We start from the raw sequence: 23,759 nt of genomic DNA, 5'->3' as shown, positions 1-23,759 counted from the left end.
CAACAACAATCACGAACTCGAAGCACACAAACAACAATCTCGAAATCCCCAAAATTCAAGCCAATAATCCAAAACCACAATCACATTGAGAGGTGACAGTGTAATATGACAATATGGTTTCACAAGAAACAAACCACGATAGATCGACCGCCATATGATGAACTACAACCAGCAGATCTGACCGCCACAGGACACTAGGAACCACCAGATCCACTGATAGAAAAAAACCACAAATCGAACCCCACCTGTTACCACTTCAAAACCTCGAACTCGAAAGACCCAAACCGTGTATCGAAGAGCACCCGAACCCTACTAACTCTGCAAACAGACCATCCACAGTCCACACCCCTACGAACCATTAAACAATGACCTCAAATCACTATCAACCACGAGAACCTTCACCACGACAACCACCACGAACGTGCACACAATACCTGCTGCACCGAAGAACCGACAACGACTAAACAAAACCCACGAACAGACACAACCTGCAACCACGAAACCCACAACCACGAAACTAAAAGCACGAACTTACCTCAACCAACAAGCCAAGGAAATTAAAAACGCACCAGCCAACATACGCACCCGCCAACATAACTTGTAAGTAAGATGCAACAGAGAAGAAGAGACCCGATGGTGGAGAAAATAAGTCTAACAGATGCATAGAAGGAAGGCTAGGGCTCAATCGACACACGCAAACGGAGGCATACCTCCGGCAACTCAAAACGACGAAAGAAAAGAAAAAAATAGAAAAGAAAACAGAAAAGGAGAAGGCGAAAGAGATGAAGGCAAACCGGACCACCGGCGTAGAAGCCGGTGGCCGGAAGTTAAAGATAAACGGCGGCGGCTAGTGTTTAGATCTAGGGTTTTTAGTTTTTGAAAGAAGAGAGAGCGTGCAGGTTAGAGAGAGAGCGTGCAACTTGTTTCTTATGCATTAAGATTTGTTTATTAGCACATCAATATCGTGAATTTAGCATGTTTCATGCTGCTCTTTGTTTTGATCGTTTTGATTTCGTCTAATTCTTTTTTATAAAGTTAGATTAGTTCGCTTCGGCCTGCTTTGTCTTTGTATGATAACCATGTGTACATCCAGGATTAAAACTTGTACCTGTCAAATTTGGCATTCTCATCAATGAGCATATTATATTATGTGGTTACTGTTACAACCTACATTGGCTCCAGGGCCCCAGGCATGTAACGAATACTATATGCAAAAAGTCAACTTTGCCATGTGACCATTAATTCTACGTTATGTATAAAAAAAGTCGTGTGTTAGAAGTTGTCGTTGATGTTCATAGTATCGAAATTGTTTATCAAGTTCTTATATGTACAAGTGTATATGCATATGGTACAACCTGAAATTGGACAATGGTAGGTTTTGTAGTAGAAAAACTTATTGGATGTGAAATATTGATGCACATAGTGGACTTTGTTGATGCAGTTGTGGACCAACAAAAGGTCAAATTCTTTAAATGATGGCAAACAAGCACCTATTGTCTCTTTGTGTGGTATAAAATCAACGAAATTGGAAGGTAACATCAAGTGGTTGTGCATCGCTCATTCTTAATCAGAGACAAAGGGGTGTTTGAGATTGCGTTTTAAAAATCAATTATGCATTTTTAATAATCAAATTAAATAATCAGCGATAAGAAAAAGCATTAAGTTAGTAAAGTGTTTGAATTTGTTTATGCTGTTTGAAATTGCGATAATTAAATAATTGATTTTTAAGTGTTTGGCAAAGTAAATTATTTATTATATGATTCAGTGTGTAAAATGACAAAAATAGACATTGTGAATTTTTATTGAAAGAGCATTAAGATTCAGGAAAATTCGTTAAACTTATTTCAATAACTGCATCTAATGGTAGAAAATAAAACAATAAAAAGAATATATTGATATGACAATAATATAATATAATTAATGAATAAAAATACTAAAAAGAAATTAAGAAGTAGAAAAAGAAAAAAGAGAATGGCATACATACCTATAACGTATAGACATGGCGGAAATGCAATCATAATTTACTCTTCATTGTTGTTTCTAAACATGTGTATCGGCAGAGACATGTTAGCCTTGTGTTGACTTTGTCAACCCATCCAGCGGTCCCCGGTAGCCCACTGGAGCCTGGCGAAACACCATCACCCATTTCCCCACAACATGCCAGGTCCGATAAACGAACCTGCATTGTCATTGTTTCAATCTTCGCATGCGTGGGACCAAGGGATCATTTGAGCCCGGTAAGAATGGTTTTTGATCCAATTATTTGAAAAATCCTCACCTAGTGGGAATCGAACCCTCACCTCCCCTAAGGGAGAGTGAGTCATTCACCACTAGGCTGCGTTTTGACACATACAAATCGTGAATAAGTGTTTTTTATTTTTAGTTTTCCAAACACTTTTAATAGATTTTTTGTGTTTTCAAAACGTGATAATTAAATAATCACCCAGCCAAACACTCTCAAAATAAGTAAAGGGTAACCAACAATATGATGGGTTCAACTTGATTCCGATCGAAATAGTTGATTTGGTGATGGGTTTCAATAAATTTGAGTTAAAACAGAGATTATTTAACATCTAAAAATGAATGTGGGTTATATTGCTATCTTTTTAAAATAGGATTTTTTTTTAACAAGAGAGTTAGGACTCTTGGGAAGACACACAAATTCATTCATTGTATGTAGCGGTTATATCGGTTATTATGCACTATAACGACAGTTAAAATTGTCGTTAAACCTTTACTTAATAGACATGTAAGCAATGGACAAAAGACCTTATGTTAATAAAAACGAATAATAGTTGGCTCTTGTAAGTTACTTAATAGTTGGCTCTTGTGGATTTCGGATCCGTGGCTTTGTCTCGTTTAAATATAGGTTCAAGTTGTATGTTGCTAGCTCCGCAACTTTTCTGTATGTTCTTTGTATTGTTTTCTCTTTTAGCTTAGTTGTTTGATCCCGTATTTTCCATGCTCGTGTAATTGGGTTGGGGTCCCCCTTTTTGTGGCCTCTTTCGTGCAATATATTCTAGCTTTTCGAAAGAAAAAAAATAAAAACGAATAACGGTCATAAGAATTAATGATTATCTTACTCTTTAGTCACTAATAAAGTAGGAGATAATGGAAGCATGGACAAATATAAGGAAATAATTATCATAAGAATCAATGATTATACTCTTTAGTCACTAGTAAAGTAGTAGACGATGGAAGCACGGACAATGCGAAGATAATTTTCATCTTAACCTTTGGAGTTTTAACACATATAATTCTACGCATTGTATGTACAAAGTTTATTTGATCAGTTGCTCTTAATGGGTAATTAGAAATGCTTGATGTGAATCTTTCCATGGTGGCTGAAAGCGCCACGGGCTTCTTTGCCTTTTCACCGGTTATCAACACATAGAGGTTTTCGACTGCTGGCGTTCGTACCTCTTGTTGTGATAACGAGTATTTGTTTGTTGCTGGTGCATTCTGTATGAATAGCTCCGTTAACTTGTTCGGCTCTTGAAGTATTGCTTGAATATTTAGTGAGCTTAGCTTTGTTGTGCCCCTTTTGTTTGCTTCTTGAAAGCTAGGGTTGCCTGTTGTGCCACCTGGTACACGCACTCCAAATATTGCGAGCAAGGCGCTAGCTACTTCTGGTGATACGATGTTTGGTTGCTCGTATGCATGATTGTTTCCTGTCGGTGTTTGTTGACTGTTGAATACTGTATTGTTGAAGTTTAGGCGCTGCTGCGTAACTGGTGAGCCCGTGTTCTGTTGACGCTGAGTGTCGCGGTTACGCGCTGGTGCTTCTCTTTCTTGACTTGTGAACCCTTCTTTGTAAATGTTTTCGATTAGGATTGGGTCGTCGTAGCCAGTGTCAGGGGGTGTTATGTACCCGTGAGTAGCTGGTACCCTGTTTTGTGTCGATCTTTGCGTCATTGGAGGTGTGCTTGCTTTCGGCGGTGGATTCATGTTTCGCGTCATTGTTGGTGGAGTAACACCCCGTCAGAACACACTAACAGAATATTAACTTCTGGCCCCACAGTTAACGGTCACGCCCTCTATATGAGACGTTTTCCGAAAAGTAATCGCATTTATTTTAAAAGCATTGTCATTAAAGTAAAATAATTCAAAATCATTTAATGTAATGACAATAGTAAATAATCCATAAACATTATTTAATAGGAAACAGTTTTAAATGCGATAAAATGTTCTTGACTTAAAGACCCTTGCTGGACTCCAATTCAGTGTATGCACCACGTAAGCACATAGTCATCAAAGCAATGCGGAAGCTAAGTACCTTTAAGAACCAGAGATAAAACATGAAAACGATCAACAAAAATGTTGAGTGATTCTACAGGTTTAAGTAAATCAGTTTATCTTTGTTAGACCACGAGATTTAGTTCAAAGCAGTAAAAGTTATACAACAGTTATGAGCACTTGAATATAAAGCTTTAACCCGCAGATAGCTTAAATGCGCTACACGTCTTCCTTTACCCCATATTGCAAACGCTGATCAAGCATTCGGTTACAAAATTATAAGCACCCAGTTCGTTGAGTGAGGTTTGTCAAACCTACGGTACCGTCCTTATAGTTCGAGCCTTACAAAGTAATTAATATATTCAAGCTATAGGCTTTTGGATCAAACTCATTGTGCATATTCAGTTTTTGTACTCGTGTCTAATGCGTAAAACAGTTTAAAACATCATGTTATCTCATCCCAAAAAGTAAAAGTGTATGGGACTGTAGACTCACCTTGAGTGCACTTAACAAATCACAAGCGATAAGTAGTCGAATTACAACGACCAAGTAATGCAACCTAAATGTACCATTTATAGTTACATAAGTTTTGTTTCAAAAGACGGACTCACAGTTCAGTTGCTCTATTGCTCAGATCGACGTAATCGTACAGTAAAAGTCAACACAGAAGTCAACTAGTCAAGCAAGTCAACAAAAAGTCAAACTTAGTCAAAGTGGTCAACCTAGGTCAAATACATCAGTAGGTCATGCCAATGTTATCATAAAGTCAAACCAATGTCAACTTAAAAGTTTCACACATTCGTTTAGTCAATTAACGATTTCTAGTTTAACGTTCGTATGTTTTCACGGCAGTCATGCAATCGGACAAGCATAGTTCATAAATGACACATCAAATAATTATGAACAACTCTAGATCATTAGTCCATGTTATAAGCTTTCTAAAAAGACTAAGCACACTATTATACGATTCATAGAACTCACGTAGCATGCATCACAATCAAGTTCAGATTCTGTTTGCACATCAGTTTTGTAAAAATTCTTGTTTAATCTAGAAAATAGCAATTAACAAACGGCCAATTGGAGATGACTCTAAACACTCCAAATTATCAGTGGTAAAATAATTAAAGAAATATATGTAGCCAATTCATACGGTTTCGGCACGCATGTAACACATAGCTAACAAAGTATTCAGAGCTTGACATACAAACAAGATATGCTAAGTAACATATATACTAAAACATACCAGAAGCACAAAGTCCAATTCAACTCCTACTTCTTGCTAGACATTTATTGGTGCAAAATAGACAGATCCGATCCTAATCAGGTAGCCGTTTTCGGGGTCGAATATACGAATATCTAGGAACATTTAGCACATGAAGTCTATATGAAATATCAAGTACTACTAATGTAATTTTCAGAAAACAAAAGCTTGGTCATCAAAAAGCATGTTAAGTGGTCGTTTGGTTCATGAACTAATTACTAATCAACACGTTGTAGCACGAACATTCGGGTAATCATAAAATGACTTTTACAAATCCGATTACTATGATATCCTAGTCCATTTTATGTGTTTTTCAATTCTCTATCCATCTAACATCAGTTCATAAGCCAATTCAAATCACACAAATTGCAGTTTTCGTAATATAGCATAATTGCATACCGAAACTTCAAACGAGCATAACTTTAGCATAACAAAACGAAATCAAGCGATTCTTACGAGCAGAGTTATTAATTTTTCTATATCTTTTTATTTAGATACTTTTAATTTACACAAAAATTTATTACAATATCAGTAGCATGCCTTTTAATTTCGGGATTCAATTAAAACACACAAACCGAGCAAATTAACGACTAATATCATGCATACACACATAGGATTGAGCAATAGACCAACAAACACTATGTAATATAACAAAAATCAGAATTATAAAATTTGGGTTTATAGTTTTATACCTCTAGAGATCAAATTGCATATATCAATGCATAGAGGACGATAAAAGCAACAACGTTCGTGTAGAGTGCAAGAGCAAACAAGCAAAAATTGATGATGATTAAATTGTGAGGTGTTGAGGGTGTATATATAGGCTCATGGCTTATGAATTAATAAATATTTATTTATATTTATTGTAGACAATATCATATGTAATATTTAGCATATCTCATATTAAATGTAGGAATATCTAGTATTAAATGCATAGCTTTGATTGATGAATTAACAAGGAACATGATCCCTATAATCAAGGGATATGATATCATATCATATATTATATATTTGGCCAATTAACAAAAGTTGAAAGTGACATGTGCATTTACTTACGTATGAATATGAATTGAATGAATGAAATGGATTTCATATTTACATTTTTAGTCCTTATATTTCAATATGCCTTACAATTTTATTTATGTAAATACACCACTTTTTAGAGTCCTTTTAGAATAAACGGTGTGTAATAAAACTCATGTGTAATTTAAAAAATAGTAGCTCCTGAATGTTGAAAATCTTGGCTACTTTAAGTGTGTCTTTTCCTTAAGGTCAAAAGTAGTAGGTTCCATGTGTGAAAATTTGTGTCTAAATGATACGTATTAGATAAGCTTTAATATATATCATTATCTATTTTGATTTTCTTATTTTATAATATACGATTTAGTCCTTAAACATTGTAATTTTATTTAATTTGTTTGATGAAGATGTCAAAGATTAAAAGTATGGGTAATTTCAATTACCCGACAGTCTCGTGAGATCTCTGTTGCAGTTTTCAAAAACTTGTCATTTTCTCAGTATTTCAAATTCTGAAATAAGTTTTTCGGCTAATGTAATTATATATTAAATATGTTAGTTCATCATGAACTCAAGTATGCATTTAATTCAGGTAAATACACGAATCGAAAGTAAACACCATTAAATACTTTAACGGACAGTTAACAAAGTTTCACGGAAATAGCTAGGTAACATTACCTCCCCGTTAATGAAATTTAGTCCCGAAATTTAGTACACGTCCGCCGAAGTTGTCTCGTTAGGAAACAGTTGCGGATACTTTTGCTTCATCTGGTCTTCACGTTCCCATGTGAATTCCGGTCCTCTGCGTGCGTTCCATCGAACTTTAACAATCGGTATGTTGCTCTGCTTTAGGCATTTGACCTCACGGTCCATGATCTCAATAGGTTCTTCTACGAAATGAAGTTTAGGATCTACTTGTATCTCGTCCAGAGAAATTATCAATTTCTCGTCTACCAAACACTTCTTCAAGTTTGACACGTGAAACGTATCGTGAATCTCGCTAAGTTCTTGCGGTAAACTCAATCTATATGCTACGGGTCCAATTCATTCAGTAATATCAAAGGGTCCAACATACCTTGGACTTAACTTGCCTCGTTTCCCAAAAGGTACTACACCTTTCCAAGGTGATACTTTCAGCATAACTTTGTCACCAACTTGAAATTCTAGAGGTCGTCTTCGATTATCAGCATAGCTCTTTTGTTGACTTCGTGCGGTTTTCAACCTCTCTTGAATTTGTACAATCTTTTCAGTAGTCTCATGAATAATTTTGGGTCCTGTCAATTGACTATCCCCTAATTCACTCCAGCATATCGGTGATCTACACTTTCTCCCGTATAACATCTCGAAAGGTGCGGCCTTAATACTCGCGTGATAACTATTGTTGTACGAGAATTCTACCAACGGTAAGTGCCTATCCCATCCGTTCCCAAAATCAATAACACATGTCCTCAACATGTCCTCTAAGGTTTGGATGGTTCTTTCGCTTTGGCCATCTGTCTGTGGATGATACGCTGTACTTATATCAAGTCGAGTTCCCATTGCCTTTTGCAATGTTTACCAAAATCTAGACGTAAATATGCTGTCTCTGTCGGAAATAATAGATATCGGCACACCATGTCTGGAAACCACTTCTTTTAGGTAAACCTGTTCCAACTTTTCCATCTTATCCGTCTCCTTAATCGGTAGAAAATGAGCTGAGTTTGTGAGACGATCAACGATAACCCAAATAGTATCGTAACCTCCCACAGTCTTGGGTAACTTAGTAATGAAGTCCATTGCAATAAATTCCCATTTCCACTGGGAATCTCTGGTCGTGTCAGCAGTCCTGACGGTCTCTGATGTTCTGCCTTGACCTTAGCACATGTCAAGCATTTACCAACGTAGGTAGCAACATCGGCTTTCGGATTGGGTTACCAATATAGTGCCTTAAGATCTTGATACATTTTCTCAGATCCAGGGTGAATAGAGTATCTTGACTTGTGTGCCTCATCTAGCACTAGTTCCCTTAGTCCGCCAAATTTCGGTACCCAAATTCTGTTAGCAAAGTAATGAGTTCCATCATCTCTAATGGCAAACTGCTTATCTAGGCCCTTGAGTGATTCAGTAGCAATATTCTCTTGCGTTAACGCCTCAAGTTGTGCATTACGTATCTGAGAAGTAAGGTTCATTCGTACAGTCATATTCAGCGCTCTAACTCGGAGAGGTTTAACCTTCTCTTTCCTACTCAAGGCATCTTCAACAACATTAGCCTTGCCAGGATGATAGCGAATCTCACAGTCATAGTCGTTCAGCAGTTCTACCCAACGTCTCTGTCTCATGTTGAGCTGTTTCTGATCGAAGATATGTTGCAAGCTCTTGTGATCGGTGAAAATCATAAACTTAGTACCATACAAGTAGTGTCTCCACATCTTTAGTGCAAACACCACAGCACCAAGTTCCAAATCATGTGTCATATAGTTCTGCTCATGAATCTTCAACTGTCGTGACCCATAGGCAATCACTTTCTTCCGTTGCATCAACACGCAACCAAAACCTTGTCGTGAAGCATCACAGTAAATCACGAAATCTTCATTCCCTTCGGGTAAAGACAAAATCGGAGCAGTAGTCAATTTCTATTTTAACAACTGAAATGCAGACTCATGTTGCTCAGCCCATTCATACTTTTTACCCTTGTGAGTCAATGCTGTCAATGGTCGGGCAATAGTAGAAAATCCCTCAATGAATCTCCTATAATAACCGGCGAGACCTAAGAATTGTCGAATCTGCGTTGGCGACTTAGGATTCTCCCATTTCATTATCGTTTCTATCTTCATAGGATCAACTTGAATACCATTAATACCCACGATATGACCCAAAAATTGAACTTCTTGCATCTAAAAGTCACACTTCGACAACTTAGCATACAACTACTCTTTCCTGAGCATCTCAAGTATCAAACGGAGATGTTGTTCATGTTCCTTCTCGTTCTTTGAATATACTAGAATATCATCAATGAACACAATAAAAATCTGTCTAGGTATGGCTTACACACACAGTTCAGGAGATCCATGAACACTGTCGGTGCGTTCATCAAACCAAATGGCATTACTGTAAATTCATGATGTCCGTAGCGTGTTCTGAACGCTGTCTTCGGTATATCTGTCTCCTTTACTCTCATCTGATGGTAACCTGACCTCAGATCAATCTTAGAGTAACATCCCGATCCTTGCAACTGATCAAACAGATCATCGATCATCGGTAACGGATATCTATTCTTGATAGTCATCTTATTTAGTTCTCTGTAATCTATACAAAGTCTCATAGATCCATCCTTCTTCTTAACAAAAAGAACTGGAGCTCTATCTCTAAAGTCCTTGGCCATGTAGCCTGCCTTCTTGCACCAGTCACAAATTAGAGCATTTCGGCCCTGATGTTCTTTACTATGGGGAGCACTTCGATGCAGAATAGCATAACATGCTAGTTCAAACAACACAAGGCTATAAACAAATATACTAGCATCGAGTAGTGATGCATAGTAAGTAGTAGTAAATCATAGAGATTTAGTAGTGATAGCAGTGGATAGTAGTAAGTAGTGTTAGCTAGTAGTAGTAGTAAACACTAGTATAAGTATATATGATAACAGTTTAAGCAGTAGATTATCATGCAGCATAACAACGTATAAATATATTACCACACAACACATAACATAAACAAGGCATAAGTAGTAGTGTAGTAATTCACAAAATTTCTAGGTACGGGTCGTAGTCTAGGCTCGCTTAGGTGTCTTAAAGACTCATACGGACACTCTAATGCAAATCCTAGTTCCATACAACCATTAGCTCTGATACCAAATGTAACACCCCGTCAGAACACACTAACGGAATATTAACTTCTGGCCCCACAGTTAACGGTCACGCCCTCTATATGAGTTGTTTTCCGAAAAGTAATCGCATTTATTTCAAAAGCATTGTCATTAAAGTAAAATAATTCAAAATCATTTAATGTAATGACAATAGTAAATAATCCACAAACATTATTTAATAGGAAACAGTTTTAAATGCGATAAAATGTTCTTGACATAAAGACCCATGCTGGACTCCAATTCAGTGTATGCACCACGTAAGCACATAGTCATCAAAGCAATGCGGAAGCTAAGTATCTTTAAGAACCTGAGATAAAACATGAAAACGATCAACAAAAATGTTGAGTGAATCTACAGGTTTAAGTAAATCAGTTTATCTTTGTTAGACCACGAGATTTAGTTCAAAGCAGTAAAAGTTATACAACAGTTATGAGCACTTGAATATAAAGCTTTAACCCGCAGATAGTTTAAATGCGCTACACGTCTTCCTTTATCCCATATTGCAAACGCTGTTCAAGCATTCGGTTACAAAATTATAAGCACCCAGTTCATTGAGTGAGGTTTGGCAAACCTACGGTACCGTCCTTATAGTTCGAGCCTTACAAAGTAATTAATATATTCAAGCTACAGGCTTTTGGATCAAACTCATTGTGCATATTTAGTTTTTGTACTCATGTCTAATGCGTAAAACAGTTTAAAACATCATGTTATCTCATCCCAAAAAGTAAAAGTGTATGGGACTGTAGACTCACCTTGAGTGCACTTGACAAATCACAGGCGATAAGTAGTCGAATTACAACGACTAAGTAATGCAACCTAAATGTACCATTTATAGTTACATAAGTTTTATTTCAAAAGACGGACTCACAGTTCAGTTGCCCTATTGCTCAGATCGACATAATCGTACAGTAAAAGTCAACACAGAAGTCAATTAGTCAAGCAAGTCAACAAAAAGTCAAACTTAGTCAAAGTGGTGAACCTAGGTCAAATATATCAGTAGGTCATGCCAATGTTATCATAAAGTCAAACCAATGTCAACTTATAAGTTTCACACATTCGTTTAGTCAATTAACGATTTCTAGTTTAATGTTCGTATGTTTTCACGGCAGTCATGCAATCGGACAAGCATAGGTCATAAATGACACATCAAACAATTATGAACAACTCTATATCATTAGTCCATGTTATAATATTTCTAAAAAGACTAAGCACAGTATCATACGATTCCTAGAACTCACGTAGCATGCATCACAATCAAGTTCAGATTCTGTTTGCACATCAATTTTGTAAAAATTCCCGTTTAATCTAGAAAATAGAAATTAATGAACGGCCAATTGGAGATGACTTTAAACACTCCGAGTTATCAGTGGTAAAATAATCAAAGAAATATATGTAGCCAATTCATACAGTTTTGACCAACTTGTCAGACATTCTGATTTAGACAGAATTCATACCTTTGGTTTTTGGCATGCATGTAACACATAGCAAACAAAGTATTCAGAGCTTAACATACAAACAAGATATGCTAAGTAACATATATACTAAAACATACCAGAAGCACAAAGTCTAATTCAACACCTGCTTCATGCTAGACATTTATTGGTGCAAAATAGACAGATCCGATCCTAATCAGGTAGCCGTTTTCGGGGTCGAATATACGAATATCTAGGAACATTTATGTAGTAACCCGAACTTTTCCATGACTATATATTAAATGAAAACTATATTTGCATGATTAAATGTTTCCAACATGTTAAGCAATCAAACTTGTTAAGACTTGATTATTTGAAATGAGTTTCATGTAAACAATTGACCACCCAAGTTGACCGGCGATTCACGAACGTTAAAACTTGTAAAAATTATATGACGATATATATATATGGATATATATATATAGTTAAAATGATATTATGATAAGAAAGTATCTCACTAGGTATATTAACAATGAGTTATATACATAAAATGAGACTATTGAATTAAGAAAACTCGAAACGATAAATATAATGATTATCGTTATAACAACGTCTTACTAAATACATATGTATCATATTAAGATATTAATATACTATGTTTAACATCATGAAATGATAATTACATATATCATTAAACATATTAACAATGAACTACACGAGTAAGATGAGACTACTAACTTAAGGATTTCGAAACAATACATATATATAACGATTATCGTTGTAATAGTATTTTACACACACACACACACACACACACACACACACACACACACACACATATATATATATATATATATATATATATATATATATATATATATATATATATATATATATATGATATTAAGATATATTAATACACCATGTTAACATGTTAACATAACAATTTAACATCTCATTTAAGTGTAATAACAATGGATCAATTACATTTAACAAGATCTTTAACTTAAAGGTTCCGAAACAACACTTACATATAACGACTAACGATGACTTAACGACTCAGTTAAATGTATATACATATAGTGTATTAATATGTATTAATTCACTTTTGGAAGACTTCATGACATATATCAAAGTACTTCTACTTAACAAAAATGCTTACAATTACATCCTCATTCATTTTCATCAACAATTCTACTCGTATGCACCCGTATTCGTACTCGTACAATACACAGCTTCTAAGATGTATATACTATTGGTATATTGTGACGATCGCTCCAAATCCATATGGACGAACACGTCATTCATCGATTTCATTGCGAGGTATTTGACCTCTATATGATACGTTTTGTAATCATTGCATTCTTTTGAAAAGGCACACCATAAATGAATATTTAAATCAAAAGTTTTCGAAATCTGATGATTTCTACATATAGACAATCACCATAAATAATAGTTTACAACAGTACTTCCGTTGACAATGCAGTCAAAATAAGATACATGGTGATGATTTGGTGAATGCAACGTTTCCTTGAAAAATATGTCATGTAAGACTCCATGCACATAGCTTGTCTAACATCTAAGCAAACAATGGAAGACTTCTAGGAAACCTGAGAATAAACATGCTAACAAGTGTCAACACAAAGGTTGGTGAGTTCATAGTTTTAATGTTTCGTATAATCTGTATATAAAGGTAGATCACAAGATTTCAGTTGTTTCATCCAGAAACGTTTATCAAAAGTTTGTCAATAGATTCTACATAACAGAGCACCCTGGTAACTAAGCTTTAACGCTATAATGATAAATACCCCATTCGTTTTAATACACACAAACCAACGTGTCCTAAACTCAAATAACACACGTCCGTTAAAAGGCTAGCGCTCTAGCTCGAACGGGGATGTCAAGCCCTATGGATCCATATACTGTTATTATCGCCCACCAGTCCACATCCTATGTACTGGCAGTTACCAAAGCTAAAGGATTTTCGGTTTAAACTCAGTGTAGAATTAAGTATGTACTTGTATCCATTACGTTTAAAATAAATTGCATGTATTCTCAGCCCAAAAATATATTGTAAAAGCAATTAAAAAGGGAGCAATGAAACTCACCTTAGCAGCATATAAGTCATTCACCAAAATGTGACCGAAACACGGATTACCAAATAATCGTAGATCTCAACCTAGAGAACATATGTTGGTCAATAAATGTCTATCAAGTTAGGTCAGGTCATAGTGTATCACAATCCTAATGCTCGAGATCGACATACAAAAGTTATCCAAAGTTGTTTCAAAAAGTCAATTTTGACAATAGTTCAACAAAACGAGACGTATCTTATATAAGGATTCATTTACTCGGTTGGTAATACTCAAAAATTCAATTTATCAATCTTACAACCAAGTTGTTTAAATATTAATTGCAGATTCAAAAGCAATTCCAATTAACGTCAATTATAATTCAATTGATCATTTCTTTTAATCCGTTCATCGAAACTATTCGATATCTAAATGAAAAGTTATTGATTTTTCACCAGCTTTCCAAAATCATGTATATCATATACCTTTTACCAGTAATATATGTATTTAATTCGTGATCTATTATAAACTGTTTAACGACGAAATTTAGCATACACGTATGTATAAATATATATACTCGAGCACTAGACATGGATACACAATTAATATATAAAAGATAAAATATGAGTGCTTACGTATCAATATTGAGATTCAATATTGTAGGATAGTACGTAGAAGTAACGGAGATGATAAACACTAGGTTTGATTCACAAATATACCCCCGAACATTACCCATAACCTCCTTGGCAATAACCCATAATTTTCTTAGCTCTATCCCGCTTGAAAACCATTTTGAAAGTGACACGCTCAAGACCTCGTCGTAGTATTTTATGTATAATATTACTAATAACACTAATATTACTAATAATATTAGGAATAATAATAATAATAATAATAATAATAATAATAATAATAATAATAATAATAATAATAATAATAATAATAATAATAATAAGATTAATAATAAGATTAATAATAATAATAATAATAATAATAATAATAATAATAATAATAATATAAATAAAATAAATACTTACGGAGTAATTTAAATGAATTCAGAACCAGAAATGATCGGCTTTTATAGATGTGGCCTGTCCAGGGTTGCCATGCGATCGCATGGCTGGACAGTGTAATTCCCATGCGATCGCATGGGAAGCTTTTCCAGCTCACATATGATTTTGTCATGACTCTTGTCGACATATTTATTTATATTATATTTATAATATATAATTTATATAATTAATTATATATTATATTAAATTCACGTGCATAGTTGACTTGTAATTTTTATTCTGATAAGTCGTACGTCATCACTTGACTTATGTCCCGGTTCCGGTTTTTCGAACGTCCTATCGTATACTGAGAAAACTTGTACTTTACGTTTCGTGAATCGTACCTTTGTCAAAATATAGTCTTAAATCATCCATAAACTATACCACTCGAGGTATAACTTATACATTTGAGTGTTTTGGTCATTTACTTCTATAAATGATCGTCTCGCTATTTGTTAACATATAATACATACACTTTCATTTTGAAATAGTGTTTTACTGTAGCAATTCACTGTAGCAAAGTCAATTTCACTGTAGTAAATAGTGATTTTCGAAAACACTATAGCATTTTGGGTACTGTAGCAATTTGATAATACTGTAGCAAATTAGTGTTTTACTGGTTCATCTTAAACTCTTTAGTTAACTTATCTAAATATCAATCGAATCAATAAACGAATGTTACTATCGTTTACTAAATAACTTGAAATTATATATATGTATATATCTTTTTAATATACATAAATCAGTTTTTAAATACACATTGCAAGTTATTTATGAATAATTAATATTCCAATTTATATATATATATTATATATATATATATATATATATATGTATATATATATATATATATATATATATATATATATATCTATCTATTTTCAAATAGATGTTCATGAATCGTTGGTCAATAGTCAAAGGTTAACTGAATATATAACATTAGTTCAAAAATTTTGAGAATCAATATTACAGACTTTGCTTATCGTGTCGGAAATGTTAATCATACAAAGATTAAGTTTAAATTTGATCAGAAATTTTCAGGTCATCACATATATACACTCAATCATCAGCTCCTTAGCAGCCCATGTGAGTCATTAAACATGTGGGAACCATCATTTGGAAACTAGCATAAAATATCTCACAAAATTACAAAAAATATTATAAATCATTCATGAATTATTTACATGAAAACAAACTTACACATCCTTTATATCTAATCCATATTCCAACGATCAAAAACATCTACAAACACTTTCATTCTTCAATTTTCTTCATCTAATTGATCTCTCTCAAGTTCTATCTTCAAGTTCTAAGTGTTCTTCATAAATTCTATAAGTTCTAGTTTCATAAAATCAAGAATACTATCAAGTTTTCAAGATTACTTCCAAGCGTTCTAATCCAATCCAAGTAATCATCTAAGCTCAAGAAATCTTTCTTATTTACAATAAGATATCTTTCTAATACAAGGTAATACTCATATTTAAACTTTAATTCAATTTCTATAACTATAACTATCTTATTTCGAGTGAAAATCTTACTTGAACTTGTTTTCGTGTCATGATTCTACTTCAAGAACTTTCAAGCCATCCAAGAATCCTTTGAAGCTAGATCAATTTTTGTTACTTCCAGTAGGTTTACCTACTAAACTTTAGATAGTAATGATGTTCATAACATCATTCGATTCATATATATATATATATATATATATATATATATATATATATATATATATATATATATATATATATATATATATATATATATATATATATATATATATATATATATATATATATATATATATATATAACTATCTTATTCGAAGATTTAAACTTGTAATCACTAGAACATAGTTTAGTTAATTCTAAACTTGTTCGCAAATAAAGTTAATCCTTCTAACTTGACTTTTAAAATCAACTAAACACATGTTCTATATCTATATTATATGCTAACTTAATGATTTAAAACCTGGAAACACGAAAAAACACCATAAAATGGACATACGCCGTTGTAGTAACACCGCGGGCTGTTTTGGGTTTGATAATTAAAAGCTATGATAAACTTTGATTTAAAAGTTGTTCTTCTGGGAAAATGATTTTTCTTATGAACATGAAACTATATCCAAAAATCATGGTTAAACTCAAAGTGGAAGTATGTTTTTCAAAATGGTCATCAAGATGTCGTTCTTTCGACGGAAATGACTACCTCTTTAAAAAATGACTTGTAACCTAACTTTCTGACTATAAACTTATACTTTTTCTGTTTAGATTCATAAACTTAAGTTCAATATGAAACTATAGCAACTTGAATCACTCAAAACGGATTTGAAACGAAGAAATGACGATTAAAACAAAATTGGATAAATTTGCTAGTTTTAGCTACGAAAATTTTGTAACAAATCTAGACTAAACATATCCTAACTAATTTATATTGTACATATTATGAAATCTTGAGATACCATAGACACGTATACAATGTTTTGACATATCATATCGACCCATCTATATATATATTTCGGAACAACCATAGACACTCTATATGCAGTAATGTTTGAGCTAGCTATACAGGGTTTAGGTTGATTCTAAAATAATATATATACTTTGAGTTGTGATTGAGTCTGAGACTTGTAGACACTGGGTCGTGGATTGATTCGAGATAATATATATTGCTTTATTTTATGTACATCTAACTGTGGACAACTAGTTGTAGGTTACTAACGAGGACTGCTGACTTAACAAACTCAAATCATTAAAACGTAATAAAAATGTTGTAAATATATTTTGAACATACTTTGATATATATGTACATATTTGTTATAGGTTCGTGAATCGACCAGTGGCTAAGTCTTACTTCCCGACGAAGTAAAAATATGTGAAAGTGAGTTATAGTCCCACTTTTAAAATATGATATTTTTGGGATGAGAATACATGCAGTTTTATAAATGTTTTACGAAATAGACACAAGTAATCGAAACTACATTCTATGGTTGAATTATTAAACCGAATATGCCCCTTTTAGCTTGGTAGCCTAAGAATTAGGGAACTGGTCCCTAATTGACACGAATCCTAATCTACGGGAACTAACAACCCCCATTCTGGAATTTGGAATGGTTTAGTACTTCGAGTTTATCATGTCCGATGGGTGTCCTGGAATGATGGGGATATTCTATATGAATCTTGTTAATGTTAGTTACCAGGTGTTCACCATATGAATGATTTTTATCTCTATGCAGTTTGCGAAATGCCTGATATGAGATGTGTTATAAAAATGAAATCTTGTGGTCTATTATTATGATTTGATAATATATAGGTTAAACGTATAACTCACCAACATTTTTGTTGACGTTTTAAGCATGTTTATTCTCAGGTGATTATTAAGAGCTTTCGCTGTTGCATACTAAAATAAGGACATGATTTGGAGTCCATGCTTGTATGATATTGTGTAAAAACTGCATTCAAGAAACTTATTTTGATGTAATATATTTTTATTGTAAACCATTATGTAATGGTCGTATGTAAATGGTATATTTTAGATTATCATTATTTGATAATCTACGTAATGTTTTTTTTAAACCTTTATCGATTAAATAGAAGTTATGGTTGTTTTAAAAATGAATGCAGTCTTTGAAAAACGTCTCATATAGAGGTCAAAACCTCGCGACGAAATCAATTAATATGGAACATTTATAATCTATATGAACGGGACATTTCAGTTGGTATCTGAGCGTTGGTCTTAGAGAACCAGAAATTGCATTAGTGTATGTCTAACCGTGTTTGTTAGGATGCATTAGTGAGTCTGGACTTCGACCGTGTTTTCTTTAAAAACGATTGCTTAACACTTTTTGTTGGAAACTATATATTATTAACATGTAAATATTATGTGATATATTAATCTCTTAACGTGTTTGATATTGTGTGATAGATGTCTACCTCTAGTACAAATCCCATCGACTCACCTAATAATAATGAAGAGTCGAATATATTTTGGGAAGATTCACAAATTCCCGAAGAGGAACCGGAAGAAGAGGAACCGGAAGAGGAGGAACCGAAAGAAGAGGAACTAGAAGAAGAGGTTCCGGAGGAGGAAATATTAGGAACCACCGAAAAATAGATAAATAAAAAAAAATCCTCAACCAATGGACCAAAGTTAATAATGGTCAATGGTGTTTCCGCCGAGGAAGCAAAATATTGGGAAGATTACCAATTTTCCGATGAATCGGATCCTGATGAGGATTCCGATAATGTTATAGAAATTACCTCGACCCAATTTGAAAAAGCAAAAGAAAATAGTAAGGGAAAGGGCATCAAAATAGAGAAACCTGATTCCAACCCTGATGAACTTTATATGTATCGTCAACACTCGTATTTCTTAAGTTGTAACAATAACCCGGGAACCTCTAAGCCACCAGGTTTTTCTAAACCATTTGTGAAAACAACGGCTCGTATTAGAGGAACATCATATATCCCTAGAAAATTAGCAAAACGAAACAGGTCCGAAGAAGAAGAAACTAGTGAATCGGAATAAAGAGTTGTAATCATGAGGTGTAAAATATGTAAAATAAGTGGGCTTGTATTTTTCTTGTTGTATGTGAAAATTACTTGTATTATTTGATAATTATCTTTTACGAATATAACTCTCGTCTATTTTTACAGTATAAAAATAAAAATGGATGTTAAGGATAAACAACCAAAAATTTTAGAAGACCTATCCGGGGACATGATTGATGAAATCTTGTCTAAAGTAGGTCAGAATTCGTCGGCACAATTATTTACGGCAAAATTAGTGTGTAGAACATTTGATGAACGTTCCAGGCATGCCTTAGTTTATAAAAGGCTTTCATTTGAAAGATGGGGTATATCACATTGGGGAGACCGTAAGTTACGCCGTGTTTTCTTTAAAGCGTTAAATGCGGGGAACCCAAATGCAATTTTACGCTGCGAGTTGAGAACCTATTTTGACTCAACATATCCCAACCTAGGACTTCGTGAGTTAGAAAGAGCTTCTAACATGCAACATAAAGAAGCATGTTATGCTTACGGGTTAGTGATGTTCGCTTCTCACCAAAGTGAGAAAAAGAAAATCGGATTACGACTGTTAAATAAAACATTCCCACAAGTGACGGATTCAGTAGTTGGGGTGAGAAACAAGGTTTTTAGATTATTACGGGGCTGTTGGGCATTACGAAACCCTCGTCCTTTTGACGATGTTACAACATGCTGCCTAGCTGTCATACCCCGTCCTAATCCAGCTGGACGAAGTCTTCAACAGTTGGTCCCATTGCGAGGTACAGACCTCTATATGCCATAAACGACTCCATGTAAATGAGCAAATGCACAGAGGAAGGTTTTGATCAATCCTTAATTAGCGATGTTACTTAATTACGGATTGAGTGCAATAAGATTATAATAGAGGATGGAATGTTTGATGATTATTTTGGGCCCCGATGATCGTCTTTCACTTTAACTATCAAGTGATCAACCACCCCGACCTGGTCTTGATTGTTAATTAGCTTAATTCACCTTTGCGCGGTGTAAAAATCCCTTGGGCAAGATCACAAATGGAAATTACAAAGGCTTAGGCAAAATGGCAGAGAATCAACAATTTATAAATGAGAGGCCAAGCTCTCTATTTATAGTGTTCGAGATATCCGCGATTCGCGGATTGCTTATCCTTCCGCGAAAACTCAGCGGATTGAACCGCAGTCCCCTATTAGTACGGAAACACAGCTGCTATGCTTATTTTCAGCGGATACTTCATGACTTTGTATTATAGTCCGCATAACTCTGCTCTTGGCTTTTGGCAAATAAAATATACATATACAATGCTATGTATATGATCAAGTCCCCCCAGTTTATTATGATACACTTTCACGAAGCAAATATATCATGATAAACTCCATGAATTCGCTTTTAACCTGACCACTATCCGCATTGAAACATATTTTGCGTTATCTTTGTTACCGTTATAACAGTCAATGTTACCGTTTGAATTATCTCAATAGATAATTGACATAATTAACCCCGTCGCCTATATATATTGTAACCTGAAATCACAAATTCACTACTCATTTTCTAAAGTATCAGAAAATTTCTCAACTCGTCAGTCAATCTTTATCATTTTAGTCATTACTTGCAGCTCTTCTTTAATTTAAAATGAAGATTAACGAGTTAGATAGGAAGGCTGATCCAAAAACACTGATCACCAAACTATTAACAAGCCCGGAAGCTAAATCGTCATCATCAAAAGAAAAGCAACCCATTCCAATCGTCGATTTAACCTCCAAATCTCCCTATACAAAGCCGAGCTCTACCAAGCGGCCGTTACAAACGCCGCCGTCTTCGCAAAGCAAAAAACATAAACAACAGGAGACCCCCCCTCACGATAATCCATTTATATCGGAACACGAAGGGGACCAGCAAACTGGTATATTGCGGATTGTTATTGCATATGTAAAATATACCTTATTTTTATTTCGCCGACTAACCAACGATGTTATTTTGCAGGCGATTCTTCTGGTGATCCTATAATTCCAAGCCCGAACACTCTTGATCAAATCACCGAATTGTTCCGCACTCCACCTGACTTTTATGGAGTGCGGGTTGACGGTTTAGCAGGATACACTTATGCTTCAGCTGCTGCTGCTCTGGATCAGCGCCAACAGATGAAGTTAGCAATCCCCGGCGAGCTTCGCCGCGAGTTCTCTAAACTCTCTGCGCTGAACGCGCATAATAGTTTTGTTCAAAATTTCTACATGTGCTTCAATTCAGCATATGATGTTATATGCCGTCAAGAACAATTTTTCAATGTTCTTGAAGCTGAACAACTAAAGTACAATACTGAGAAGACCAAAGCTGAAGATAGCGAAAAACGCTGTGCCAATCTCTCCCATGAGCTAACCGCAGCAAAAACCACCGTTGATGACTTGAAACAACAGGTTGCTGCTACGACTGAGAAAGAAAACCAACTACAGGACACCATTAAAGCACTGTCAGAGAATGTGACGAAACTATCAATAGAGCGAGACAACGCTCTTCTGCTAAAGCCTCTGAGGAACTTGAGTTCACCAAGGTCCGCCAACATCTCCCTGAACTGGCTAGGAAAATTCTTAATTCCAAGCCTGTTTCTGTAAATTTTTCAACATTTGCCGCCGCGTTAAGACTACGCGAGAGGGTTGAATTTATGGATGAGATTGCTATTCGCTGCCCACTTCCAGACCCGCTACCATCTGCATTAGCTGATCGCCTTTGCTCATTGGAAGATGCGAATTCAGCATACGCGGTTGCTCAACAGGGCATAGCCGAAATTCCCCTCCCCAAAATAACCGCAATAAGTGAGCAAGAAAATGTCACTGCAGATGACATCATCAAGCTTGACTTAACCAAGAATTAATACTTACTTTGTATAACAGCACGCAGCTGCTTCTGCGACCTTATTAATAAAATTTCGCTTTTTCATATTTTTGCAAGTACTTCTATTTTTATAGCGCTTTCATTATCAACATTCATAACACAAACTTGTCATTTGCAATTTCCAACATATATTATTGTGCACATAATAAATGCGTACTTTTACAAAACAATCTGTATGCGTATATGCTTATACGTTATGAATCTTCTAAGTCTGCCGAAACGATCCTTAGGCAATTAATTAGCATTGCGAAGCATCTAAGCATTGGCAAAATCAAACACTTAGGATATAAAATTCCTTTCGCAATAATTCGCATGCAAAAGTGGGCAATTTCATCACTTTACTATTTAAACACTACGAAATAATATAATCATTATGAAACAATCTTTAAAACATTTCATAACTATTCGTATTTCACAAATAAGCTTTTCGCATATTTTTACAAGTGCTTAATTTTAAAATTCCTACAAGCGTGATCAAGACTTGCAAGAAAAATAAAAAACAAAAACACCTAATAAGCATATCAGCCATATGCCTTGAATCCAATGTCGCACTTTGTACATATATCTTTGATATTTTTCGCAAAACTATGCATAATATCGCTTTAACAAAACAGCATGCCACGTATTAGGTAAAACTCGCCCTTCCATATCCGCGAGCTTATATGAGCCTGCGGCATTAATTGCCACAATTTGATAAGGGCCTTCCCAATTAGGACCCAACTTGCCAAGCTTTTCTGCTCTGCTTACTTCATTGTTTCGCAGCACCCATTCGCCTATAGCGAAAGACAAAGCACACACTCTTTTGTTATAATACTTAGCAATTTGCTGCTTATTATTCGCTTCTCTAATAGCAGCCATTAATCTCCTCTCTTCTATGAAATTTAGATTTTCGCTCAACGCAACATCATTTGCTTCGCCATCAAAGTTAGCAATTCGATGCGTTGGTACCAGAATTTCTGCGGGGATTACTGCCTCAGAACCATATACCAAACTAAAAGGTGTTTCGCCTGTACTCTTTTTGAAAGTAGTGCGATGTGCCAATAACACATTGGGTAATTCATCTACCCAACCAGTTCGCCTTTCGCATAACCTCTTTTTAATACCACTCACAATATCGCGGTTGGTTACTTCACACAGCCCATTGGCTTGCGGGTGCGCCACTGACGTAAACTTTTGTATTATATTTAGATCAGTGCACCATGTCTTGAAAGGATCTTTAGCTATTTGAGCACCATTATCGCTAACCAATTCTCGCGGAATGCCAAATCGGTAAACAATGTATTCCCATACAAAATTTCGCACTTGCACACCAGTAATAGTGCGAACCGCCTTAGCTTCAACCCATTTGGTAAAGTAATCAATCGCGACAATCAGGAATTTAACATTTCCAGGGCCTGCAGGAAATGGCCCTACAATGTCAATAGCCCATTTATTAAACGGCCATGGTGAATTAACAGGA

Source organism: Rutidosis leptorrhynchoides, chromosome 6 (genome assembly GCF_046630445.1).
Source record: "Rutidosis leptorrhynchoides isolate AG116_Rl617_1_P2 chromosome 6, CSIRO_AGI_Rlap_v1, whole genome shotgun sequence".
NCBI lineage: Eukaryota > Viridiplantae > Streptophyta > Magnoliopsida > Asterales > Asteraceae > Rutidosis > Rutidosis leptorrhynchoides.
Note: the sequence above shows the minus strand (reverse complement) of the source record.